This window comes from Cebus imitator, unplaced genomic scaffold, assembly GCF_001604975.1.
Source record: "Cebus imitator isolate Cc_AM_T3 unplaced genomic scaffold, Cebus_imitator-1.0 Scaffold46, whole genome shotgun sequence".
NCBI lineage: Eukaryota > Metazoa > Chordata > Mammalia > Primates > Cebidae > Cebus > Cebus imitator.
Genome location: NW_016107361.1, coordinates 6,918,188 through 6,928,719, shown reverse-complemented (window position 1 = coordinate 6,928,719; position 10,532 = coordinate 6,918,188). Strand labels below are relative to the sequence as shown.

The window sequence follows — 10,532 nt, the reverse complement described above, 5'->3', positions numbered from 1 at the left end:
AATAAAATATATTTGCATCTTAAGATGGAATTTTCAATTTGTGATTATGCAATAGTAATATTTCCAGGTGAGGAGACAGAAATTTTTCATATAGTATTAAGTGATATGCCTGCATTATCTTTGTGCTCAGTAATCAGATAATTTTTAGAGCTGTATCTGATTTTTAAAATTTTAAATAATTTCTTATGTGATATGTTGTCATTCAAAAATCCTGTTGTAATTCATTTTGAAATCAAATGACATTATTATTAATAGTTATTCAGAGATAATCAACTAAAAAAATGGAGGCTTTGTGTACACATAACAAAAATACTCTGATTAGGGAAAGATTACCGTCGATTAACAAGTTTATACTCTGTTTAAAATCCTGCACTGCGTTCCCACAAAGTCGTAATTCTTCACAGTGGCCATACAATAAAATATTCTAGTATCTTTTAAAATTGCCATTTCCTGGGCATCAATCAGGTTATCCAGGTGGTGGGGGAGGCTCTTGGCATCACTGTTTTGTTAAAAACTCACCAAATAATTTTATGTGCAATCCAGGTTGAGAACGATTGCCATGAGGAAATAATGATGGATCACAACCTGCAACTGTACTGCTTAGTCGTAAGTAACTACACTTAGGAACTGAGTGTCTATCTGATTCATTGATAGTCATTCATAATACACAAATTCTCTATATAGATTATAAATAATTTACATATATTTATATATACACTGTGAATTCATATATATACACTGTAAAATTATAACCTATACTGAAAATGATTTTTTTTCCTCCCAGCAAATTGTTTTTAATTACCACAATTATAACCTAAACTGAAAATTATCTTTTTTCCTCCCAGCAAATTGTTTTTAATTACCACAATTCTTTAAATCATATTACATTTTTAGACCTAGATAAATGAAGTAAAATCCAAATCAATTAATGACAGAGAAATATTTCCTAAATTCATGTTCTCCATGATAATCACTATTGTCTAAATTTCTGTCAAATGATAAATGTCCTAAAAATAGAAACTTAAGAAGTTTTATGTATTTATTTATACATGCGGGAAAGGAGTTGCCATTGAATGGACAACCAGTATTATGTACCGAGAACTAATATAATTACTGTGGCAAATTAATTTTTTTAAATTAATTGGACATCCTTGTATATACTTGTTGGCCATTTCTATTTCCTTTTCTATGAGTTACCCAGTTACATCAACTACTCTTTTTCTATTCGAGTACTAATCATTTCTTTGTAGTTTTTTAAATTGTGATATTATTTTTGTGTATATTTTCTTCCAATGAGTCATCTGTATTTTGATATGTTTTATGTACTATTCCTGATAAATAAGTTTGAAAATTTTATATAGACCCAATCATCATTTATTTCCTTTTGTTTTTATGTCTTTTATTTTTTGTTTTTTTTTTTTTTATTATTTGTGTTAACTGGTATTTTATGTCTTGTTTAAACAGAGTCTTCCTTTACTTTCAAATTCATAAACATATTAGTTAGAATTTCTAATACTTTATGTTTTTTTAATGTTTAGATTTATAATTCATTTGAAAATTATTTCATGAATAGTGCAAAATATGAATTTCTTTTTATCATATGGAGTAAATTATACAAATGCAGTATGATTATGCAAATATGCATCTATTGGATGAATCACTTTCTCCATAGAGCTGAGATACCATATTTACTATAAACTCATATAACATGATTTTGTATATGAACATGAATCCACTCTATTGTTCTAGTATTTCTTCTTGTGCTGATACCGTATGATTTTAAGGAATGTTATATTTATAATACCTTGATCTATAGTAAGATAATTTCTACTGCCTGGTTCTTTTTTGGACAATCTTGGGTATTGAGTCTTTTCCATGTGGATTTAAGATTACCTGCTCAAGCTCTACCAAAAACTTGTTAGAATTTTGATTGGAGCTTAATTTGATTTACAAACTAATTATTGTCTTCTTTTGTATATTGTATCCTCCCTCATATGGATAAGGTATATCTCCCTATTTGTATAGATTATTTTTGGCCTATGAATAAATTTGTATTTGAATATGTATATATATCTAGCTCCCCTTTTTAAAGGACTATTCCTAGGATGTCTGTAATTTGTGGTTTTATAATGAAGCAATAGTATTATTATTTGGGGATTAGATTTTTTCAGTGAGGAACTAGTGAGTTTTATCTGCTCATTACTCTACATCAAACAGAATTGATCATGGATTGAGTTGTCATTCATGCCAGTCTTTAAAACCAACAAACTCTGTGAGGACTGATAGCACTAAAGTTTGAACTCTTGCCAGTTAAATCTCTTGTACTTCTAAATATTATGCCCAGAAATAATATTGCCTGAAAACATTGTCTGTACTTTTTTCCTTTCTCATATTTCTAACTCATCTATCTTTGTTGACTTGATGCATTTGCTAGAGACCTCAGAAAAATGTTAAATACTAAGGATTTTAGTATTTATTGTAATTTTTCCCTAACATCAATAGGCATGCTTTTACTATATAACTATTAAATAAAATTTTACTGAAAATTCCTTCTCTAGGCTAAGGAAATTATATTTCTTCAAATCGTTTTTAAAATTTAGAGTTTTGTAATAATAAAATGTATTTCATCTATTTTTAACAGGACAAACTAGTACTAGATATATGTATTAATAAAAAAAAACTAGTAGGTTTTTCAGAAATCTTTCTAAATAATTGCGATAGTAATAGCAGTTACAAATGTTTGTGTGCCTCATTTATGGCTGATACTATGGATTTTTTTATACACTTGTTTGGTGACAGTACAACAATATTTCAAAAGTCATTCTTAATTATAAAGTTTAAATATTATGCCCAAATTCACTCAGCTAAAAATTAGAGCTGGGCTTGAACTCAGGTCTGAGTAATTACATCTGACATTGTAATCTGAATAGAAGTTAGTTTCATAGGAAACACCAGAATGTACAGAATTATTATATGCATGGTATATTTAAGTGTCAGTATCATTGTTTAGGAAATGCTTCTAGAAACACCCATATGAGTTAGGACACTTCCGTATCAACTCAGTCTGGCCCTTGAGTTGCTTATTCTTGTACCTTAAATTTCAAAGAGGCATTGAAAGAAAATATGAAAATATTAAAATATTTCAGAGACAGAAACCATGTTTCAGTTTCTTTGTACAGTTTTAAAATGTGAAAATATTAAAATATTGTCTATTTTGATTTTTATATTTTAGCTTATTAAATGTGGAAATATTAAAATAAGTCAGAGACAGCAACTTGTCTCAGTTTCATTGCACTGTCCTTAATTACCTGTTGCCCAGCTGACACTCAGCCCACATTAGCAACTAAATAACTATACTTAATTTGGTTTGTATTATATAGTTCAACCGCTCAGTATCACCAGGGAAACAAAAACAAGTCATATTCATATGACAATGACTCAATACATGAGGAATTATACTCTTTGGGTTTTGCGTTGCAAGATACATTTATGAAAATACCTTGTTCTTAATTCTGAAGAGCTTACTCTTGTTTCACTTCATTGCATCTCCTAAAGTTTCCAGAACACTTCTGTATTACTTTACCCTTGAAGCTGGGACAGAATTGTGAATTGGATACATTTTCTTCAGGATTTGTGTTTCCTTGAGAATAAAATGTGTTGAGTGTGTTTTTCCAAGGCTACTTGACAGCTAGAAGTGAAAAATAGTGTAAATTCTGACCTTGAAGTTTTTCTATACACTTTCTTGCAACTGGATAAAGTACTTAGTTTATTCCGTATGGAGTTTTCCATCTTGTTTCATATAATACAGCCTCAGTCAAAATAGTCTGTACATTATATCGCATTACAATGTTAACGTGACATTTAGTATTATAAAATGGAACACACTGAAATTTCTTAAAAGCCAGTCTCAAAGTTTTATTGAATTTAAAAAGCTGTGTGTGGTACTTCTAAAATAAAAATAAATTATCCCATTTAATTATATAAATCATTTCTCTACTTAATTCCTAGACATTAACTGCATCAGGAATATTTTAAGCATACTGGAAAAGGGCTCAGATTTAAGTATATAAAAATATAGGAGGAATATATTTGTGGCCAATTTTAACCCTAACTCATGTGAATATACTTTCTAGACATTAACTATTGGAGGTACAGTATAAGATTTACTAAAAAAGATGTATGAAGCCCAAAAAAGATCATGTTAAAGAGATACCAAATTAACCAGAGGACTGGTTTGTAGAATATATGACATGCTAAGTTTTTTGTGAAATTACTTATAAAAATGAGATTAAGACAATGTTATATAGTGGTATAAATTGGCTAGCAAATAATAAGTCTCTTCTAAAATTTTTACTGAGTCAGGCCTCTTTCTAAGCTCTTTCTATATGATAACTCATTTAAGCATTCCAACAATCCTATGAAGAATTTACACACAGAATTCAGTTTTTCAGTAAGCAAATAGAGGCTTAATGAAATGAATGAAGTAGTAAGTAGTACACCTAGATTTTAAATCCAGGCAATCTGGTCCAAGAATCTGTAACCTGATATGCCAATGATTCAAAGTATAGTAATAATAAAATCAAATGACTATTAGAAAACAGTGCTTATTAATCTTCTATTCACTTTTTTGTAATGATCTAAGAAAAAATGAATTTAATACATACATATTCCCAAGAGTTTTGTTGGTCATTGGCTCACTATCTGTCTTAGACCCATACTGTTTGTAATATTCCATAGCAGAGAAATTGTTAGGAAGTTGTAGATCACATTTAACTCAGCTATTTCACTACTGAATTTATTACTTTTTAGTATTTACTATGAGCTAAACACTACTGTGAGTCATGAAGAAATATTAACTGATTTAATACTCACAAAACCTCTCATGTAGGTGAAACAATTAACCCTAATTTCACTCAAGAAGAAACTGAGATATTGTTATGTAATTTACAAAGGTCGCCCTCTAAAAATGGCAGAGGTGATATTTGACCGATGCAGTTGGGTTTCGCAGTCTATGATTTTAACCATTATTCCGTGCTGCCTCTCTCTGCAAACCATGATCTTCTATATGAAAATCCCTTGACACCAACATTTTTATTATTTTTCACCCCCAAGTATGACAGATAACCAACTGAAGATTCATTCATCATTCCATGAAAGTATGTTATCGGAAACTCCAATACTGTAATGTTTTTTAACCAGGTAGTCTATAACAAGCACTATCATTGCTCCATCTAGAAACCTTTTCTGTCTCTAGTCATTTGTGTGTGTCCTTTTTCTCCCTTGGAATCTCTGTGCTTTTGCCTATAGCCTGCACCTGCACTTCTCTTTGAGAATTGCCATTGTACTGCTGAAACTGTTTTGCCTAAATAAGCAGACATACAGAAGTACCCTTGAGATTTATACACCCCTGATGTGGGCCTTTTTCAATAACTGATTCACACAGAAGTAGGAAGCCCAGCACCAGTCCCTTGAAGAGGACAATCTCTAAGGTATAACTTAAAATCCAGAGTTCCCCTCAGGGAACAGGCTAAACTTCCCCACCTTAAGACTTTGCCTGAAATCATGTCCATGCTTGCTCTCTCCTTTTCCTGCTTTGCTTGACACATCTTTAAATTTTGAGAGCTATTCCTTAACAAATCTCTGACACAGAAACCTGCACCTCAATGTCGGCTTCTGGAGAACCTGACCAATGACAGGGACCTGGAGAACACAAACACTGTTACTGATTAAGTGCAAAAATAATGCATTGGAGGCATGTTGGACAATTCGTGAAAGTACTAGCAAGTGTAAAAGCTGCTGTCGAAAACTGATAGGGAACAAAGTGCCTGGAATCCAATAACATAAGAAATTTCATGCTATCAAATATGTAACGCTCCAGTTTACACTGGCATCATCACAACCTCTCACCACTAGTAACACTACCCCCACCAGTCATGGGCCCTGCTAATAGACTGTTAACCCTGACATTTCTGGTATAAAACTGTGCCTACCCTCTCAGAAAGAATGGGAAATGCCTGTTTGCTCCACTTTAACAATTGGACCCATACAGTGGGAAGAAAACCAAGTATTTGCTACGTTCAAACCTTCTTGGGATTTAATTTTTCAATACTCCAATTTTCTTTTGTAATTATAATCATAATTTCACTTACCTAGAATGTTCTTTGTCCCTATTATCTTGCCTTCTCTATATATCTAAATCCTACCCATCTTGTATAACATAATTCAAAGACTGGTTAGAGAACATCACATTGTCCCTGATTTACCCTGCTAAAAATTATCCCTCCATACTTTGGACACTATTTAGTACTTTATCAATATCCTAATATTTACATCCTCTATGAGACTAAGTTCTTTCTGGGCGTTTAACATGGCTTAGCAGAATATCTTGACAACAATTGGTATAATAAAATTTGTCAAATAAATTACAGCAAGAGCTGTGGAAATATTAGGAGAGGGATTTGATAGACTCAACAGGATTTAGCAGCTGATTAAATCCGGAAGGTGGAAGGAAAAGTTGATACATTTGTTTTTCAGAATTCAAGCATCAGTGTTTTACCATAAGATGATGCCATTAGGATAGTTAAAGAAAATAGAAGTAGTAGTTTTGATCACTGGTATTGGAATATGTATCAACAATTTAGTTTGGGGCACATTGAATTTGAATTCTTAATGTATTTTAGGTTGACAAGTCTAACATAGACTCAAAAACTTGAGTCTGAAACTCAAGTGAAACATCTAAAACTTATGATAATAGAAAGCTCCATAAGTAGATCAGACCACTCAGAGAGGAAATGCACAGAACAAGAAAAGAATATCAATACAATTGGCTCCTGAAAAACCTGGAGGTTAGGGGGCACTGACCCCACACACAGTCAAAAATCTGGATATAACTTTTGGCTCCCCTTAAATTTAACTATTAATAGCCTACTATTGAGCAGGATCTTTACCAAAGGTAGAAGCAGTTGATTCGCACATGTTTTGTAGATCATATCTATTGTATATCATATTCTTACAATAAAGTAAACCTGAGAAAATAAAATGTTATTAAGAAAATTGTATATATTTACTATTCACTAAATAGAAGCGAATCATTGTAAAGGTCTTCATCCTCATCCTCATGGGTCTTGTTGAGTAGACTGAGGAGGAGGAGGAGTTTGTCTTGCTCTCTCAAGGGAAACAGAGGTAGAAAATAATCTGTGTAGAACTGAACCAATGTAGTTCAAACTCATGTTGTTTGAGGGTCAGTGATAAAATAGACTAATATCTACATATTTTTATACATCCAATGAATATCTATTTTTTTTCTTGGATTTTTTCAACATTTCTATGTTACATAGCTCATCTGCAAGTTTTTCAACTTGTCATAAATCTCTACATATTTTTCCAGTATATTTATTTTTAAAAATCTACATAAAAGTGGACCCACACGATTCAAACCCATGTTTTTCAAGGGTCAACTCTATTTTGATAAGAAGCCTCATAAAATGCCAACATTTGGGAAGCAAGACAAAAGGATGACAAGTAGAGGGAAAGCAGAGTAGAATTGAGACTGGGAAACCAATGCATTTCAGAGAGCAAAGAATGACGATATCCTAGAAGAAAACATCTTTTGCACTATCTGTGTGGCTCCAATTCATCAACCTTCCTTGTATTAATGTTCTTTACTTTGTAACTTTACAGTTCCTGACACAAAAGACAGAATGTGCTTTCTAACTCCTTGACCCGGGGCTCAGCCAGGGAACATATTTTGGCCAATAAAATATGGACAGATGTGAGAGTGACCAATTCCAAGGCTAGGCCTTAAGAGACCTCACATATTTCCACTTGCCCTCTGGGACTTTTTACCATTATCATGAGAAGAACATTCCCTGTCAGCCTACTGGTCCAAATAAAATAATAGACTCATGAAGCGTACTTGGATTTCATCTGCACTTAGAGCTGCCCCCAAGCCCAGCCAGGAGCAGCAAAACAACCTCAGCTGACTCACAAATGTGATTAAAATAAATGTATAGTGTTGTATGCCACTGAGAAGGAAGATCTTAATGATGAGGATATTGGTGACTTCAGCAAAATCATTGGCTGTATGCCAATGGGGCCATAAATCTACTATCAGTAGCTTGAATAATAAATTAAGAGTAAACTGGAGTCAATGAGAAGCTGGTCATTGAAAGGCTGCAACTAATTGAGATAATAACTTTATGAAGACAATATAAGGCCAAAACAGTGCATGGTTCCATATACTTATTTTGAATGCCTAACTAAGGGAATGGATCTCCACATATATTAATACACATTGACATTTAAACTATTAGTTATAAATGGAGAAAATTCAGACCAGAGAGTGAGCTGATTTTGATTAAGAAAGTCTTTGACATGTCTGCTTAAATTATGTTGTATAAAAAAACATAGTCTTTATTGTGCAGTTAGAAATTATCGGATACTATTAACTTCCCTTCTGCAGAAGAAAAACTACCAGGATTTCACCTTAGTATTAGCAACTTTATAAACTGTAAATAACACCTAAATAGAGGAAACCAGATGATTTACACAAATGATAAAAAGAACAGTTAAATACTGCCAATTTGGTAAATTGGCTCATATGCAAATTCATAATGTTTTAAATAAGGAAAACACATCAAAGGGCATGCCTGTTCATTTATTTTGACATTTTATAATTTAGTCTAATTATTTGTGAAACTGTAACCCATTCATTTGGCCTTTGGTACAGTTTGTGAAAAATAATGAAGCTTGTGAAAAATAATGACATTTAGTCAAAGAAGCACTTGCTTCCACTTTGTATAGTATATTCAGGCAAGATACTTAGTGGAGTAATTAATTAAAAACTAAAATGTCAAATCTTACCCACATCTCTGCATTAGCCAAAGACACATATGGACTCAAAACCAGAGAATTCAAAATGGGTTCTTAGTTAAATCCATGTATTTCCAGAGACAAATCTGTGAAATTAATTCTCTGAGAAATGCATATTATACCTATATTTTATGCCTAATTATTAGCCTTACTTACAAAATACACTTTTATTTAAACTAACATGTCTGATTTTGCCCTTTTATCAGTTTATTCAAACTTCTTATAATCTTACATTTCGATGTACTGCACATATCCTCGTTGTTGACACTTTGCCCCTGGAAAGCCGAAGAGTAGTGATCCGGGGGCCTTTAAACTCTATTTTAGCTAATTTTTATAATAATACCATACTTCGCAGATGATTATTTTAAGAACAAGTAATCACAGATTTTTTTAAATTGTGCTGGTTTCATTTTTAAGTAATTTACTTCATATGAAATAATTCCTAGTTTTGTCAAGGCTGCAAATGTATTTTGCTCACTGCAAATTATTGAGACCATATACAAGTGCAACCTAGCAACATTTCCTCCAATTTGGTTTTCTAAGTAAACAAAGCCTGCAGCACAGTCTTCCCTTAATGAGGGACGAATCTGAGTCTTTTCTGATAAATTAAAGGGCTGCATTTATTAAACAAAGATGATGTTATTGATTCAAAGGGCATGATCTTTAAGCAGTTTTTTTTTCTAATTGTTGTGCTGATCCATGTACGTTTTACATTTTGCTTCCCATTTTGGCAATGCACATTTTATAAAATACCTGGCGAAGCTTAGAGGCTTATTAGGGGCATAGCATGATACAGTACTCACTGGCCAATGAATAGTAGACCTCATGACCTTGGCATTATTAATGGCAAGTTGGGCTAACTGCCTGATAGGCACATTAATTCCAGTGTCAATATGAAGGAGAATTTCTGTTTGAAGTAATATAAATTATATATGCACAACTAAAAGGAGACTTCAGCAATATAAATACTTGGAAGTAAACTTCTTTAAGTTGAAAAGAAAATGTATTTTTTATCTATCTGTGCAAATAAAATTTTTTTAGAAAAGTAATGACATTGATCTGCACTTGCAAAAACTGCAGCCCATGAGTCATTCATTTTGAGGGTTGCAGTCCCCTTTAATTGCATGAAAAATATTAATTCATAGAATAGAAAGGCGTCATCAAATCTTGTCCATTTTCCTTGCATAAGATGTACTTCTAACTTAACAGAAATTCTGTTACGGATACCAAGCAGATTGAGCATGAAACATTTCCTTAGTAAGATGATAAAATGTTATTTTACAAAGATTGTCTTCTGTCATTTCAGTAGATGCCCCCAGTATACCTGAAAATACTTTGAATTTTGTCGTTATTAAATGTAGTGCACACTATAAGACAATTGGGCCAGCTTTGCTAATGATGTTGTTCATATTTTCTACAACTTTACTGATTTGTTTTAACTGCAGGTATTATCAACTCTTGAAGTTTTGTGAAGGTTTTTATATGTATTTTGAAACTATTTATTGATTGCACAGAGATTTAGAAAGGTCATATTTTCCCATTGATTTACCCCTTCATCATTATAAAATGTCATTCTTCATCTTCAGCAATGCTTTTAACTTAAAATCATATTTGATATTAATAAAGCAACATAAATTTTTTGGTTTATATTCACATGATAT

The 10,532-nt window shown here is 32.1% G+C and overlaps 1 long non-coding RNA gene across 1 annotated transcript in view; it reads left to right on the top strand.

The window, feature by feature from the left end:
• The first annotated feature begins 542 nt into the window (after positions 1-542).
• The window catches only part of LOC119470996, a 31,545-nt gene continuing 21,555 nt past the window's right edge, over positions 543-10,532 (top strand). Inside the window, exon 1 of the long non-coding RNA XR_005199985.1 lies at positions 543-610. This is a non-coding gene — a long non-coding RNA (uncharacterized LOC119470996). The remainder of the gene's footprint in view (positions 611-10,532) is intronic.